Genomic DNA, 9,365 nt, shown 5'->3' with positions numbered 1-9,365 from the left:
CTTTACTTTGCTTTGTTTGTCCCTCAGCGCTTACCTCCCACTTTCTCCCTGTTAACTGTCAGTGCTCAAAAGCAGAACACTGGAAACCACATGTGAAACAGAACTCTCTTGGCTTCACAATGTAGGTGAATGACCCGGAGGGATTTTTTTTTTTATGTCATATGGGAGTTCAGAAAGATGTGTGACTTTTCTCCTTTTGAAATCTGTGGTAGGCTCACAAACTATGTATGTGTGGCTCTTGTCATTCTAAAACTGCTAGCTGAAGTGCTAAAAGTAGAACATTTTTTTATTTAACGATCCCCTCTGCACATGTATTAAGGTAGACTTACACAAAATGTGTGTCTGACAGGGTAAAATCACCACGTTAAATTCCTTAAAATGGCACCATTTCCTTCTCCCTCATAAAAAATTGATAATATATGAAGATGGAAAAAAAAATTTAAACCCACAAGTTTAATGAAGTACTGTATTTCACTGCTGGAAAGACGGCCCTTGCATAAAACTGGGCTGTCTATGCAGTAGAAAGTAGTTTTGAAATTTGAAAGATAGAAATACATGGCGAGAAAAAACAGAGAGAAAGAGTGGTTGTATTCCCATTTGCTCAAGAGGTAGAAATCCTACAACAACCAGAATGCACTGCGCCACACCAGACTAATAAACACTCCTGCTGATGTTTGACGTACTGTAAGTTGGGCGGTGCTTGGTTTGTGCTTGGCGTCTGCTTTGAAACGGAAACCAGTAAGGCAGCCAGCTGGTGACAAACAATATTGTACTATAGTTAAACAGTTCACTAAAATAAGTGATTGAAAACACAGAAGAGAAATAGACAATGGACAGTTTTCCTCAGGGTGGGAAGCTTGAATGCTGGTATAATGTTATGCTACTGTGTTCCAGGTTGCACGTCGTATAAATGAAGGTAATCTGGCAAATTGTTGTTATTTTACAGCTTCCCAATTCATCATCAACTGAAAAGATTATGGATAGTGAAAAATTGGAGGGGCCATATTTCCAGCTAAAACAACATATTTGATAACTTGTTAGCTGACGTTAGCATTCTACCACTTCCTAGCTAACATCACCATTTGATACTTCCTGTGTAATGATGTGTGTCAATATTTCTAAATGTGTACACCTTTCCTAATTGTATCGCATCAAAACAGTATCAGTAACAGTAACATTAGCTAGAATTTGGTTGAATGCTAATGTTAGCTGTTGTCCAACGGAAGCTAATCGGTTATGAAACCTGTGGTTTTACCTTGAAATATGGTCGCTGCTCCTCCGTATTAAACCATCCGCTGTCTTTACAGTCGCAAATCAATCAGGAAACAGTCAAATGATACTATTTTGTCAAATTGTCTACGTTTATGTGACTCGCACCCTAGAACACAGCTGTATGACATTTTAGCTTCCCACCCTGAGAGTGATGTCAGAGGAAAATGGCCGCTGTGTGAATATGGTCAACGAACAGGATCTTGGTTCATATTTGGTCAACACTGCCTGTCTTCACTGTGTGATGTTTTCTGGCTCCATTTTCACAATACAGGAACTATATGGCAGCCATTTTTGTTTCACCACCTTTCTCTCTTGCAGCTAAGCAGAACGCTAAAGCTAAAACTAAAACTAAAACTAAAACAGTTTCGGTGGGAAACATGCAGTGTAGCAACAGAATCTTGGTTTATAATTTATCAGCACTTTCTAGTTTGGACAAACTTTTGATCCAAAGAGGGAGTTACAGCTATTTTGTATCTTCCATACTATGTGTAATGTCAGTAGTCTGCCTCTGAAAATCAGATTTTTCAATGAGCACAGAGAAAATGTACTCTTTAAGCAATGAATATTCGAGCAGCCTTCCAGTGTCAAACTCTGCACCTACATCATCCTGCACCTTGAAGCTCGAACACTGAACTGCAGGAGAACACATTTCTGACCTGCGGGGGACTTTAAACATATTATTGTGAGTGTGAGCCACTTCTCCAGTGGCTCCACACACCTCCTCGCTCTGATCTAGTGCTGTTCCTAATCATATCTGTTGGCATGATGCGATGTTCCAGAGCAGAAACAAGCCTTAATGAACAACGGGGTGATAGCAGAGACAGAGTTTTCTTGTGTGGCTCCGAAAACCTTTTCCCCACAGAGATCAGCATATAGATATTCTGTGCCTCTCTGCTCGCTCGCTGTGGAGGAAGCACCGTGTAGATACGGCTGGCAGCCAGTGATGAATAGAATATATGGAGAGTTATGCCCCAACTACCAACTGTTTGACCTTGTGTTGTAGAACTAAGGCCCCATCTGCTTCATGCATATGTATGAGGCATCTACCTGTAAAGGAGGCATTCTTTCGCTGAAGAGGTTGAATATTTCATGGCACCATTAAAGTAATTTGCTTCTGTTCTCGGCCTTTAACTACATGACAAAAGGTTGAAATATTTTCCTGCGTGCAACATGTCCCTCTGAGTCTAATGCGTTGACAGTTTACTCATTCATTAATGGATTGCAGCTAATTCCCTCCATTTATCTCCTCTGTATGTGGTGCGTGTGTGTGTGTGTTTTTGAGGACTGACACCCTCTGAGCTTGCTGCTCTCTTTGACCTTTAACACCACAGTGTATAATCATTCTTACAGTCTGACAGGTCAACTGAGGCGTCACGGCTGGCCCCTTGCTGTGGGTTAGGCCTGAGCCTTTTTATCATACTACCTACCCTGTGATGGATGAACCCGGCAACAAACTGGCGAGTGGGCTAACAGCGTTGTCCAGAGAAAGCGGATAAGGCGTTGTAACAAATAACACCTCGTATGAACTCCACTCCGCTTCCTTCTCGTTGCCCCTGGCTTCAGGCTCATTCAGCTATTTGCTTCAGGCGGTGTCTGCTGGTCCACAAAGTACACAGACTTATGGGGTTTATTACAGGTAATACTCCTCCACTCGTGTAGCCAGGAGTGTGTTAGTGTAAAACAAGGGCAAATTTATTTGGAGCTTCTGCGTTATGACTCCGCGGCTCCGAAACATTTACAGAAATAATGGTATTTTTAAAGGACAGTAGGAGACAAACACGTTCATTATTTTTGCAGAATGTGAAGTGAAACGGGATATGAAGTGTTTTGGAAACACATTTATCATATGCAGCGGAGCCACATTAGGCTTCAAAGTCACGGCGAACCATCTGCCAGGAAACTGGGAGTCACAGGATCTGTAAGCGTATGTGATGTGAATAACGACAGAATCCTGCACTCGCTGAGGTTTTACATGCGTTCAGCATCGCTGCACAACAAGCCAAATGGACTCCAGATCCAGGCGCCTATAATATATTTAATGGATCATTGGAGGCCGACTTTCCGAGCCCCTGTGTTGGGATTACAAATGCCTGGACACCATATAGGAAAAGTACGCTCAGGCTCCTTGCTCTCTCTTTCAAAGTAGAGAAGAGGGAACTGCAGGGGCGTTCAATAACAAAGGTGCAGTAAGGGGTATGATGACTAATAAACATTTAAGATAAACATGCATAAACATAATTGTGGTGATGGTCAGTTTTCAAATCAAACACACAGAAAGAAAGAGAAAAAATGCTCGAAGACTTCTTATCACATGTTTTACAATCCAAAATGAAAGTGAAATATCCAGCAGAGACACCTGGGAATGTGGTCACAGCTGAGACAGCTACACTCTCCGATTTCTCCCCATGTGATCAACCCTTAAGTCCACCTGCGCCTGGTCAGTCATCCTGGAGCTGAGCGCCTTCAGCAGGGAAAAGGCTTCCCAAGCTCGCTTTGATTTATTCAGTATTTGGCTAACCTTGCTCTGAACCTGCCCCATGAGATTTCCAACCATTTTAGCCCTCCTCTTCCAGCATACGTGAACTACATGCCTCCTTAACCTAGTTTCATCCCAACATGCTTCTTCTCCCTCTGCTTTCGCAACAGCCCGCTCAGAGAATGAGAAACAGGCCCCTCGAAGGAGGCTCGGGTTCACTCTCGGCACAGCGCGTCAGCCCTCCCCACCCAGTGTGGGTCACCTACTGATCACAATGTGCGGCCCTATCGTGAGTGCACAGGAGGGCATTTATGGTTCGCTGGGATTCAAATGAATGTTTATGGGGCTTGTCTGGCAGCCAAAGGGCAGGCACTATCCCAGCTTTTACAGCCACTCTCATGGGTTCGCTTTTGGTTGTGTGGGCTTGCTTTGAATTGTGTTAAGATATGGGGTGTCTGTGCGTGCGTCTGGATCTGTGATTTCCATATATCCCTTCATGTGTTTATTACTCCGGGGTATTACTCTCAAGGCAACGAGGTAACAGTGTCTGTGTGTTTGTACAGAACCCAAAAACACACAGCGTTCACTTGTCTTCCAAGTTGACAGGCACAATTTTCTTGTGTCCTTTGAATGTTGGCTGGTTTCATAATCTTCAATATTTAACAGAGAATCTGAGATTATTGTTACACTGCACATATTCTCTTCCATGTTAACAGAATTGGCTTCATGATTAACCTCACAGCGAGGGAGGAAACAGCACGGCACAAATTTGTACTGCGCTGCATTTTCACTGAACATTGCTCTTTGCTCTGATCTAAATATACCAGTTATGGTCTCAGGAGGAACAATCAGAGCATCTTGGTGAGCAAGCAGAAGGAATGAAGGTATGAGGTCCTGTTTCAGGTCTGCAGATAAGGAGCTGCTTGCTTTGTGCGCTCTGATGATAAGTCAACACATTAATAAACCATCAATTTAACGTGAAAGCAATTATTCTGCTGTTTTATGTGGCCTAAAAGAGAATGGTGAGACTTCAAAAACAGACAGATGATTGTTTTACAAAAGATATTTATTATAGACGGCAGTAACCAGTGTTGTACATTCAGTGAAAAGGTAAAAACTCTTTTTTTCAGGAAAAAATCCTCTTTTTCCAGGAAAAAATCCTCTGTTTTCAGGAAAAAATCCTCTTATTTACAGGAAAAAAATACTCTTTTTTCATGAAAAAACCTCTTTCCTTCAGGAAGAAAAACTCTTTCCTTCGGGGAAAAAAACCTCTTTGTTTCAGGAGAGAAACCCCCCCTTTTTCAGGAAAAAAAAAAAAAAAATTCAGAAAAAAAAAAAATTTCTGAAAAAAACAACTAGTTTTTTAGGAAAAAAAACAACTATTTTATTCAGGAGAAAAAACTCATTTTTTCAGAAAAAAAAAAAAAAAAGTTTTTAGGAAAAAAACAATTTTTTGTCGGGGAAAAAAATCATTTTTTCAGGAGAAAAAAAAACTCTTTCCTTCTGGAAAACAACCTATTTTTTCAGAAAACAAAACACCTTTTTTCAGAAAACAAAACACCTTTTTACAGGAAAAAAAACAATTTTTTTCAGGAAAAAAAACAATTTTTTTCAGGAAAAAAATCTCATTTTTTCAGGAAACAAAACACTTTTTTTCAGGGAAAAAAAAATTCAGGAAAAAATCTTTCCTTCAAGAAAAAAAACCTATTTTTCCAGGATTTTTTAAATTTTTTTTAATGAAAAACTCTTTCCTTCAGGAAAAAAACTATTTTTTTTCAGGAAAAAAAACACCGTTTTTCAGGAAAAAAAATATTTTTTGTCGGGGAAAAAAATCATTTTTTCAGGAGAAATAAAAACTCTTTCCTTCTGGAAAAAAACCTATTTTTTCAGAAAACAAAACACCTTTTTTCAGAAAACAAAACACCTTTTTACAGGAAAAAAAACTATTTTTTTCAGGAAAAAAAACTATTTTTTTCAGGAAAAAAATCTCATTTTTTCAGGAAACAAAACACTTTTTTTCAGGGAAAAAAAAATTCAGGAAAAAATCTTTCCTTCAAGAAAAAAAACCTATTTTTCCAGGATTTTTTAAATTTTTTTTAATGAAAAACTCTTTCCTTCAGGAAAAAAACTATTTTTTTTCAGGAAAAAAAACACAGTTTTTCAGGAAAAAAAACAACTATTTTTTTCAGGAGAAAAAACTCATTTTTTCAGAAAAAAAAAAAAAGTTTTTAGGAAAAAAACTATTTTTTGTCGGGGAAAAAAATCATTTTTTCAGGAGAAATAAAAACTCTTTCCTTCTGGAAAAAAACCTATTTTTTCAGAAAACAAAACACCTTTTTTCAGAAAACAAAACACCTTTTTTCAGGAAAAAAAACTATTTTTTTCAGGAAAAAAATCTCATTTTTTCAGGAAACAAAACACTTTTTTTCAGGGAAAAAAAAATTCAGGAAAAAATCTTTCCTTCAAGAAAAAAAACCTATTTTTCCAGGATTTTTTAAATTTTTTTTAATGAAAAACTCTTTCCTTCAGGAAAAAAACTAATTTTTTTCAGGAAAAAAAACACCGTTTTTCAGGAAAAAAAACAAATTTTTTCAGGAAAAAACCCTAATTTTTTCAGGAAAAAACCCTAATTTTTTCAGGAGAAACCTCATTTTTTTCAGGGAAAAAAAATTCAGGAAAAAATCTTTCCTTCAAGAAAAAAAACCTATTTTTCCAGGATTTTTTTTTTTTATGAAAAAAACTATTTTCTTCAGGAAAAAAACCTTTTTTCACCTTTTTTCAGGAAACAATTTTTTCAGGAAAGAAAATCATTTTTTCAGGGAAAAAAACAATTTCTAGGAAAAAAAAAAAAAAACTTCCCTTCAGGAAAAACACCCTTTTTTCAGGGAAAAACTCTTTTTTTCAGGAAAAGAAAACTCCATCGAGAGAAAAAAAAAATGTTTTAGGATTTTTTTTTCAGGAGACAAGTCAACACATTACTAAACCAACAATTTAATGTGAAAGCAATTATTCTACTGCTTTATGTGGTGTGAGAGAAAAACGTGAGACTTAAAAAACAGACAAAACAGATAAAAGTTTTTAAATGGAAGAGGGTATTGTTTCAAACATAGCAGTGTTATTATGGATCCAACTGCTTTTCTTGCAAAGACCCCCCTACTCTCCCTCTGATTGGACAACAGACTCAACTTAACATGAACGCCCCATCAAGTCGGAGCAACAACTCGGAAAGTTTTGGTACACGAGTCGCCAAGTTGACGTCATATGGCGTGAAACATGGCAGGTGAAAGCAAACTATAGGGTTGTTGGTAACATGCATGTTTGTAAAATATAATTCATGGTTTACGTGGTCCATTTCCTTTGTTCTTCGTGTCTCTCAAATACTGTAAACAGCTGTCAATGTATTTAAATGATCTGAGCGTCCATGTTGCTCTAACATTCTTCCGATCTCATGAAGTGGGACCATTCGAGGAGCATGTGAATGCAGCATGGCAGTCATGCTAAAATACATAAATAATCACAGAAGACATTCAGTGTTGGATTTATCCATATGGTTTTATTTTATAACGTCTCCAAAGAGACACTGCAGTTGAAGGCTGGATTACAAAGCTGCTCAAATGGACGCAATCCTTCAGGGCAAAAAGAAAAGTAAGTCACTCACATGCAGCCTTCCAGAGATATCTTCTATGTTGTGTATGACATATTTTGATAAAGTATGTGTCTTGGACCCCAGATAACGAGGTCAAGTGGTAATGGGTTAATTGCCACTAAATGTGATAAACCAGAAATCAGAGAAACTGATGAGGACTGTGTATTTAGTTCAAAATGTAAAATCGTGAACTTTGAACGTGAACTGGTTCCTTATAATCTGTGTGAACTGAACTTTGAGCTCACTCCTGTGAAGTGTGAACTTGCACAACACTGCAGTAACATTATGGGCTCATGGTCAGAGTTTCATGTGAGAAAGCCATCCTCCTCCAACTGAAATGACTGTTTTTCAAATCCAACCATGAAGTTCTCGATGATTTGTATTTTTATATTCTCCTAATTCAAACATGGTCGGTCTAGACATAATAAAGTGGTTTAGTTAGTGTAAAAACAGTCCAACACCGGCTCCACAATAGGTCAAAAAGGGAAAGGAGTGTGGCATTTTCATCTTTACCACAGCCCTTCGTTCATTGTGATAAACCTCAATGTGGTCAGATTTTATCCTCATCTCATTAAACATTAATGAGCTCTGATTCACTGTCTGCCATCTGTGATGTGAAAAAGAGCACAAACCCTCCCCAGCATTATGAGTTAGTTTATTGCAGCTCATGGTCCCTGGTATTGTGTTTTTGTGGAGCAGTATAACCTGAACTTTTCATTCCACTTCCATTAAAGTTTGGTTCTCCCCTCGTGGTCTCATCTTTATTTGTCAGAATGGCCTTCATGGACTGCACAGCTGACTATTCTCTATTCTCTGACTAAAAGTACAGGTCACACATGACAGTAAGGGCAACAACTTCTTATTGGAGAAAACCAGGTACACACTGGTCGTTCAGTGGCTTAATGACTAAGCTGCCTTGTTGTGTAACTGAGGTAGGAGAACAATTACATTTTGCTCAAGTGTCTCAGGTCTGTTTGGGATTGTGCAAACTTTAAGCTAAGTTCAAGTAGTCCTTGACAAAGTAAAACAGACAAAATAAAGTAGAGGCACCATTACCCAAAGGTATGATATAAATCAATGCAATAACCTTCAAACAGTCTGTCTAACCTGCCTCAGTGAGTCAACCGTGTGAGCCACAGAAATTGTGTGGTAGAAAGGCCAGGTGCTAACTTCATGTATAGCTATAAGAAACGCTCCTGGCTTAGAAAGGGATGTGATTATAAAACACATCTTTTGAAGCTTGATTTCTTTATCTTTTCTCAATGAACACAATCTCTTCAGCATGTGTAAAACACTATGTCTAAAAATATGTATGGAGTGGAAAGATATTTTTATGCAGGAGGGGGACGTCTACCTTTAGACATCCCTGCTGTGTTTAAGGTGCTATTCCAGTGAAAGGAATAGTTTAACATTTTGGGAAATAAGCTTATTTTGAACAATTTGGCCAGGAGTTAGAGAAGATCAATACCACTCTCAGGATATTTTAAAGTAGGACGTTTTTTAGGACTTATGACCAAGTCATAAGTAAAAAACAAACAAACAAACTTTTTCAGGAAAAAAAACAACTTTTTTTCTGAAAAAAATCTTTTTTCAGGACATTTTTTTAAGGAGAATCATGTGTGATATCAAGTGGAAAAAATATCATGTTGAAACCAAGTTTTTTTCTTTTTTAATCTTTTTTTTAATCAGGAGAAGAAAATTCAAGGAAAAAAGTTTCAGGATAATTTTTTTTCAGGAGAATCATGTGTGATACCAAGTGTAAAATTTCTTTTCAGGACATTGGTTTTCAGGAAAATATTTCATCAGAAGAAATGATATTTCCAGGGGAATTAATTTATTTTTCAGTGGAAAAACAAATTTGGAAAGAATGTCTTTTCAGGAGAAAAAAAGATCAGGAAAAAAATGTTCAGGAGAAAAGAAATCAGGAAAAAAATCAATTCAGGGAAAAAACACCTTTTTTTCAGGGGAAAA

The sequence above is a fragment of the Pagrus pagrus genome (assembly GCF_965226575.1).
Source record: "Pagrus pagrus genome assembly, chromosome: 3".
In the NCBI taxonomy this organism is placed as follows: Eukaryota; Metazoa; Chordata; class Actinopteri; order Spariformes; family Sparidae; genus Pagrus; species Pagrus pagrus.
Note: the sequence above shows the minus strand (reverse complement) of the source record.